This window comes from Pediculus humanus, genomic scaffold (assembly GCF_000006295.1).
Source record: "Pediculus humanus corporis 1103172108301 genomic scaffold, whole genome shotgun sequence".
NCBI lineage: Eukaryota > Metazoa > Arthropoda > Insecta > Psocodea > Pediculidae > Pediculus > Pediculus humanus.
Window position 1 is genome coordinate 52,258 of NW_002987870.1, and position 9,116 is coordinate 61,373.

The following is a 9,116-nucleotide window of genomic DNA, read 5'->3' on the forward strand; positions in this document are numbered from 1 at the left end:
TTAGAATTTTGTATTTAATTATAAAATATTTTCAAAAATTTTCTCTTCTCGTTTTAATAATTGATAACTTATTTGTTTTTGTTGTTGTTGTTGTGGTTGTTGTTTGTACAATTATTATTATTAGTTTTTTCTTTTTTGAATAATTGTACGAAAATGACGTTTTACGATTTATTTACATTTTATCAAAACCCCCGTCAAATAAATTCAAATAATTTTTTTTTTTTTATCTTATCTTTTTTCTTATTTACTAAATTTACTTTTATCCAACATTAGTTTTCATTCTAAAACCACGTTTTTTTCGTCTAGTTCCACGTTTTTAATTCGTTACAGACAAATTTTTGAAATCGGATAAAATATTAATTTTAATTTATTATTATTTTTATTACTACTACTTAGACGATTCTTATCGTAACGTATTTACAACGTGTGAACAACGTATAAAATAATTTTATTATTATTATTATTATTATCATTTAATGTGATAAGAAATCTTATCAAATTTGACGGTTGGCAACACTTTTTTAAGTTTGAAAGAAATTATTAGAAAACGCGATCGAATTTTTTTTTCCCTTCTTTCTTTCGTTCATCCATTATTATTATTATTATTATTATTATTATTTTTTTCATATCGTTTAATGTTAAAATTAAATGTTGGTAAATAAACGATCGTGTCTTTAGAATTTTTATTATTAGAATCACGTCAAAAAAAAAAAAGTCTAGTAATTTAAAAAATAAAAAAAAAATAAATTTCACGGATAGCAATTATTACATTTTAATAAATGTTAAAAAAAAAAGGATAAAAAAAGGGGGGGAGAAAAGGACTTTTGGGAAAAAGAATAAGGGGGAGACGCTCGAGTGGGGGGGGGGTGGGCGGGTGATACGGGAAATCAAAAAGAAAAATGAAAAAAGGGCGAAAACGACGTTAAAATTTAAACGAATCAACAAAAAAATGTAAAAAGTTTTTATTTATTTTTCTTTTTCTGACATTAACATCATTTCTGTTCTTCTAGTTTTGTTTCCTTTTTCTAATCTTTCTCCCTTTTTTTTTTCTCTCTCTCTCTCTCTTTCTTTTTTCCAGTAATTTTCTCAATGGTAAACCTTTGTCGTCAAAAAAAAGAAAATTTTTTTTTCCTTTTTTTTTTTTTCTTTTGTTATTTGATATATAAGATTTTTTAACTTCTTCTTAAGGAAATCCTTTTGTTCTTAAAAGAAAGTTTTCTTTTTTCTATTTTACTATTATTATTATTATTATTGTCATTTTCTAACTGGACGAAATTATTTTATTAAGGTCCTAAAAAAATGTTAACAGTGACGTAATCACAACAACAACAATAATAATAATTAAAATCCCTTTTTATAAAAATTTCGAAATTTTATTTCAATTCGTAAGCTAAACAAGAAATTTTATTACTCGATTCCGATTGGTCGGATTCTTCCGTCCGTCGGTCCGTTCGTTTGTTTATGTTTTTTCAATACTTAATTCGTTTAAATATAAATTTTTGTCAGCTATTATTATTATTAATATTATTGTTATTATTTTCGAAATGTAATCAATTTACGTCGTTATAATTTTTTAATTTTCCTACCGTTTTTCTCTCTCTCTCTCTCTCACACGCACGCACGCACGTTTCTTCGTCTTTATTTTTCATGTAATAATATATATGTAATATTCCTTTTACATAATTCATTTGAATATTTTATGATATGTAAAAATGTTATACGTTTTCCTTACACGTAAATGTAATTAAAAAAAATTTTTTTTTCTTTTTTCTGTTTTTTTTCCTGGCAAAATTTCGAAGGGAGAAAAAATTTTTTTTTTTTTTTTTTTTTTACTTTTGAAAATATTCATATTCAAAAATTTTAATTTAAAAAAAGAAAGAGAGAAAGAAGTGAATGAATGCGTGTACGTGAAATTTGAGTGAAGGAAGTAGGGGGGGGGAGGGATGTGGGGAGGTTGGGGAGGTAAAATAAAATTTGATGGAAAGTATATATGTATAATAAAAAAAACCTCGAAAAGTTTTTTAAAAGTTTGTCTGTCATTGTGTTTTTCGGTAAAATAATAATACTTTACGAAAGTATTAATTTTTCACGTAGCAGAAGATTAAATTTTAAATATTTTTTTAAAGGTAAAAAATTATTATTATTATTACTATCTGAAAAATTGATTATTTAAACGAATGAATCGATTGTTCTTTTTTTTTTTTTAAATTCCTTTGAGTATGTTATAAACCATAAACGGTGAAAATTTTTCTTTTGTAAAAACGAAGGTTTTTCTTTATGCACACCTGCACGCATTCACGCATGCACGCACACGAGCAGACAGACACAAACGACGCATTCACGCAATCGTCGTTTCTCTCTTTATCATATCCCTTTCGTTTTTAAAAATGCCTTTCATTTATATTCTTTAAACGTTATTCACATTTTCATTTGTTTTCTAACGTATTTAAATTTTCAGATTTTAAAATTCAAAACATTAACTTAAATTCTTTTTATCGTTTTCAATACGCACGTACGAACACGCACACACACGCACGCACGCACTCATACGCACACGATGCAAAAAATCGTAAACCGTGAACGTACATTTATATATATAAATTTAAATGATTAATATTATTATTATTATTTTTGATTGATTTATTCGACCATAAAAATGCATCCCTTTCATCATTCGAATCTCTTTCACTTTATCAAAATTAAATGCAAAAAAAAAGGAACCACCAAAATTTTACACACAATCGTAAAAAAAAAAAAAAAAAAAAAAAACTTTTTATCGTTTCGGATTAAATCCGTGAGTTGAGTTTAAATAAATTTTTTTTTTTTTTTTTTTTTTTATTTCCCAGCAGAATTTCAATCGGAAAATTTTTACCGTTAAAAAAAAACAAAAGAAAAATGCGGTTAAATTTTCATATTGATGACGTAATAATGATGATCCCGTATTGAGGAGAGGGAAATGAAATGTGAGTGAGTGAAAAGAAAAATGAGCGGAGGGAAATGTAATAGGAAAAGGAAAAAAAAAGAGGGGAAAGTTTGGGTGTAGGGGATGAAAAAAAAAAAATGAAAGATTTAGAACTAATCGATTGACCCGTGAGTGGAAGGGGGTAAGGGGAAGGAATTATGGGCAGAAAGAGAAAAGTGAGGGGAAAGTGGAAGATTTGAAAAAAAGGGGATGAGGTGTGTGAGTGAAGGATATGAGGAGAATAAGTGGAGGAGAAAAAATAGAAAATGACAGAGTGGGATGAATTGAATGAGTGGAGGGAATAAAAAGTGGGCGGAGCAAAAATAGTAAACGATTGAGTGGATGGGGTGAATGTGAGGAGAGAATAAAAAGTGGGCGGAGCAAAAATAGAAAGTGATCGAGGGGAATTAGGTGAATGAGAGGTGAGAATAAGGAGTGGGCGGAGACAAAATAGTAAACGATTGAGTGGGATTAGGTGAATGAGTGGAGGGGATAAGAGATAGGAGAGGGGAGGGGAAAAATGTGAAAAAAATCTTATTTAACAACGGTTAATAAATAATGGCGTTTAATTAATTGTTTTTTTTTTTTAATTAACTTTTGTAGAATTTATGCATGCGTTTTATATTTTTACGGGTCGGAATAAAACAAACAATTTTTTTTTTTTTTCTCTATTCGAGTTTTTCAACTTTTTTGATTTTATGTAAAAAAAAAAAAAAAAAAATTATCGTCTGCAAAAAAAAATTTTTTTTCTTTTTCTCTCTCTCTTCTTTTTTTGCATGCGTAATTGCATACACGTATAAGTAAGTACATTTAACATTTCCCTTTCTTTCTTTTTTTTTCCGTAATTTTATTTGAATATAATATGTACGGTTAAATTTATTTTATGTTTTGGGTTTCATGTGTATACAAACACACAAGAACACGAACACTCGCACACGCGCACACACACACACACACACGCACACTTTAACTTAATTTTCTTAAAATTTTATTTATATCAAAAACTACTATTCCATAGAGTATTTAAATGGAAATTGTCAAAAAGTTTTTAGAGCTACCGTTACAGCAGTCGTATACATTTTTTTCTCTTTTTCTCTCTCTCTCTCTCCCTCTCTTTTTTATTATCATCATTATCATCATCATTTAAAATTTATTTACAATTTATGAATCCCGACGTGAAAAATAATAATAATAATAAAAATACAAAAATTTTTTTTTGTTTAAACATAACTTTCGACGGAATAAATTATTCGAAAAAAAATTGAATTCGTTTATTATTATCATTATTATTATTATTATTATTATTATTATTATCATCATCATCATCATTATCTTTCATCATCAACATAATAATAATAATTATTATTATTATTTAAAAAAAAGGAAAAGTTATACGTTTTTAACGTGGAATTTACTCGAATATTTTAAAAATCGTTTTCATTTTTTTTTCTTTTTCTCATGTTTACCCTGTTTTATCCCGAAATTAACATTGATTTAAATAATAATAATAATAATGAGGGAAGGGGTAAAAAAGTGGCGGATTTAATAAAGCAGAGTGAAAAAGGAAATAAATTTAAATTTTGTTCAGACTATATTTTAATTTATAATAAAAAGAAAAAAAATTTTTATGTCGAGGCTTTTTTTTTTTTTTTTTGTTTATCATAGGATTACAAATGAGAAACGAAAAAAAAGGTTTTTAATAATAATAATAATAATGTTATTGTGTTGCGGTGCACTTTTGTACTTTAATTAATTTATTAATTAACAAAGAAATTATAGAAAGGATGATAATAATAATAATAATAATAATAATAATAATAATAATAATAATAATAATAATAATAATAATAATAATAATATTGAAAATGAATATGAAAAAAATTTTGAAAGAAAATTTTTTTTTTTGTTACACATTTCGATTAATTAATTAATGACTACATAAAGATTAATTTTCCGAGGATTAACGGATTATAATCGATTAAGATAATCTCCGTGTGGGATTAGTATTATTGAAGGAAAGTAATAAATATCGATAATAAAGGTGGGGGAAAAAAAAAAATTTTTTTTAGATTTCGGACACGAATGACGCGTCTTTTAGCATTTTCGGTTAGGGAATTGATGATGGTGACGGCGGCGGTTTTGGCGGGGAAACAGTCGGGGTAGAAGAAAAAAAAACATTTATTTATATAATATATCGAAAATAAAATGTTTTACGATTAAAAAGAATTTTTTATTATTTTTTATTTGAATAAAAAAAGTAAAAAGTAAAAAAAAAAAAAAAAAAAAAATTGGTTCATTTGGAAAAATTTTTTTGGCAACACCAGCTTTTCTTTTTTCTTTTTTTTTTGTTGCAACCAAAATTGTTTCCAATCGTTTTGTTGGTCAATTTTATTTTACATTTCCTTTTTTTTTTCTTTCCTTTTTTCTTTTCCTTTTTTTTTCCTTTTTTTTCCTTTGTTTTGTTCATTTTCAATTATCGACTGACACTAATAAATAAAATAAGAAAAAGAAAAAAGTAAGAAAGTCAATTAAAAAATTTTTTTTTTTTTTTTATATTTTAAAATTTACAACTTAAAAAAAAAACTCTCCTCTCTCCCGTTTCCCCCCTCCTCCCTTTCTTCCACGTAAACTTTTTTCACTCGAAAAAAAAGACAGTAATGATAATAATAATAATAATCGAATTGAATAAATTGCCAAGTTGTGTGATGGCGGCGTGTACTACTACATTTTCCCTTATTCTCACCGATATTCCAACTGGTTTATTCCTCAGGAATCGATTAGAAACCTGGAATAAATTCTGGAAGACTTTAAGAAGTATCCAGAAACCTACCGCGTTTGAAAGTTACAATAATAATAATGATAAACGTTAAAAAAGAAATAAGAGGGGAGGAGAGAAAAAAAGTAAAAAAAAAAAAATTTTTAATTTAACCCATGACGTAGACCTTTATCATTATTATTATTATAATCATCATCATCACCATTACCATCATCATCATCATCATCATCATCATTATTATTATTTAAATTTAAAATGAATAAATAAAAAGAAGTTAGTTGTCATTTTTTTAATAAAATCAAATCAAAACTAGAATTTTCTTTTCTTTCCTTTTGTTCTTTTTCCGACCACCACCATCATCATCACCACCGCCACCGCCGCCATTGCCGCCACCGCCACCATCTTCTTCTTCTCGAAAATAGAGAGACATAAAAGCGGTAAATTTTGATTAGTCAAAACCACAAACGATTATATTTATCACTTTTCTAGAATATAAATTGCTCTCAATATATATATAAAAATATTGTTACTGTCACCAACATTTATTCTTCATATTAAATATATATATATAAATAAATGCATGTCCACTTATTGTTGGGGAAAAAAACAATTATAATAATAATAATAATGAGGAATAATTAATAATTAACTGGAATTATAATGTATGTATGTAGTTATTATTTTTTTTTATCCACGCCTCATCATCATTATTATTATTATTATTTTCTTATTAATATTTTCATTTGTTTAAAATAAACATGATTGACTGACTGCTTTTTTTTAAAAAAAAAAAGTTTTTATTCCAGATTTGTTTTGTGGAGGGAGAAAAAAAAAGGAATATTTAAGGGTTGAAAAAGGTTCTGGAAAAAAAAAGTCAATTAGTAAACAAACATAATTAATTAAATCCTTTTGGAATTTTTTTTTGCGGGAAGAGAAAAGAAAATGAGATTAAAAAAAAAAAAAAAATTTTTTTTTTTGGAGAAAAGTAAGGATGATGTAAGTTGGTGGGGTAGGATTGGGGAATTGGGAGGGTGAGATGTTTCGAAAAAGGTTTTTTTTTTTTTTTAAATTTGTATTTCCTGGGAGGAAAAAAAAGGAAAAAGGCAAAAGTTTAAAATTTGTTTTTTTTTTCTGTTTTTTTTTCTCCAGTATTACTTTTTTTTTTTTTTTGGTATTTACATAATTATCGCGAGTTTTCACGATTATAATAACTTTTCTACGTATTATTAAAGTTTAATAATAATAAAAAAAAAAAATTTTTAATAATTGAAACGTTAATAAAAACTAAAAAAATTAATAATAATGATAATAATAATAATGCGAAAAGACAAAGTTTTTAATTTTAATTTTTTTTTTTTTAAACTCTTTTTCCTGGAGAAATTTTCATGTTAAAAAAAAAAGAAAAACCATAACTGGAAAATTTTTTTTTCTTTTTCTTAGCGTATATATTCATTTTCATTTCTATAAAAAAAAAAGTTTACATTAAAAAGAGGGAGAGAGAGAGAGAAGAAAAAGGAAAAAAGTAAAACTTTAAAAAAAACAACAATTTTTTTTTAAATTTTTTTCAGAAGTTTCTTTCTTACCCGAAAAGAAAGAAAGAAAAAAAAGAGAGATCAAAGCAGTAAATGAAATTATTTTATTGTTTGTAATTTTTCTTTCTGTTTTTTTTTTTTTTTTTTCATAACAAACAACAACAACAAACGAAACGAAAAAAAAAATTAATTAAAAAAAATTTTCTTTTCTTTTTTTTTTTCCTTTTTTTTATATAATTTTATTTTATTTAATTTTATTTATTTATTTATGTTATGTAAATAATAAAATTATCAAAAGTTTCAACTTATTTATTTAAAGAAAAGAAAAAAAAAGCGGCAGCAACAGCGGCAACAGCAACAACTGCAAAAGAAAACCGTTACGAATAAAAAAAAATTTTTTTTCTTTTTTTAAACGAGTTTTCTTTCTTCGTAGGCGTCATCAATTTTTTTTTAATTAATAAATTTTTCATTTAATTATTATTATTATTATTATTATTATTATTATTATTATTATTATTATTATTATTATTATTATTATTATTATTATTACGAACGAATACTGTAGCCAGGAATGGTGGTGTACTCCTGTAATCAAACTACTCGGAGGCTAGGTATGAAGGATGGGGATTCTGGAATTGGATTTTCCACGTTGACTAGGCGTCCGCTAGGGGTAAATTTTCAACTTGGATGCTTTGGAAAAGGCCGAGATAGCCTGGTTGAGTCTGAAAAGGGGAAAAATCGGCCCAGAAGTCACCGAGTTGAGAGTCGTGAGTTCAAATCCTGGAAGTGGGAGTTCAATTCCAACTCATCCAAACAAAAACAAACCTGTACCTAAATAAGGGGATAAGTGACGTAGAACCCTTTCGAACGATTGGGGATGCATCGACTCTTGTTCGAGGGGATGAAACTGAGTATTTGATCCAAAATAGAGAAGACAGTTGAACGATCAACGGGATGCGCGATCTCAGACATCTCTCTCTCCGGAAACTTGCAGGAACGATGGTAACAAATCGGGATCGTCTCTCGAAGGGTAAAAAGGGGAAGTACCGGATTTTTCCTCAGGTGGGTTTCCCACTTTTGCGTGTGTGGACCTGATAGTTCCGGCTCAGGAAGAGATTGAGCCTGAAATACACGTTCGTTTCCGGAAAAAGAGCACGATGAAACACGTCCAGGAATTTTAGTTCCCCACACTCTCCTTGCTACCGGGAGGGTGGGGAGGTTAGTGCGAAATTCAATAAAAATATTATTATTATTATTACAAATCTTCAAAATTTTCTTTTTTTTCTTTTTTGTTTTAAAAACACAATAAAACAAATTTTTATTAATTAATTTATTTATTGTAAGATGTTTAAATAAAAATTTCAATTTTAATTACTTAATAATAATAATAATGTAAGATAATAATGATGATATTTTTTTTTATGCCCAAAACTTTGTGGACCAATACACATTCGATTCAATATATATATATATATTTGTGTGATCATGCGCACAATATTCGACACTTGAAGATGCTGGGAAAACAATGTCAAATGAAAACCAGTTGAGGCTTAAGCCTTGTAACGGTTGCACGCGTTTTATATGTTTGTCGTTTTTCGGTTGTTCGGCCTTTTTTTTTCTCTTTTTTTTTTTTTTTTGTTTTAACAAACAAACTAAATAAATTAAATTAATTTAATAATTAAAAAAAAAACGGTTTAATAGGGTAGAAAAAAAAAAAAAAAACAAAAAAAAAGTGAACGAATCGATTCGTTTTTGGTGAACGTTTAAAAAATTATTATTATTATTATTTTAAGGTAACTTTTTTAATTTTTTTTTTGTTATAATTAATTATTATTATTATTATTAA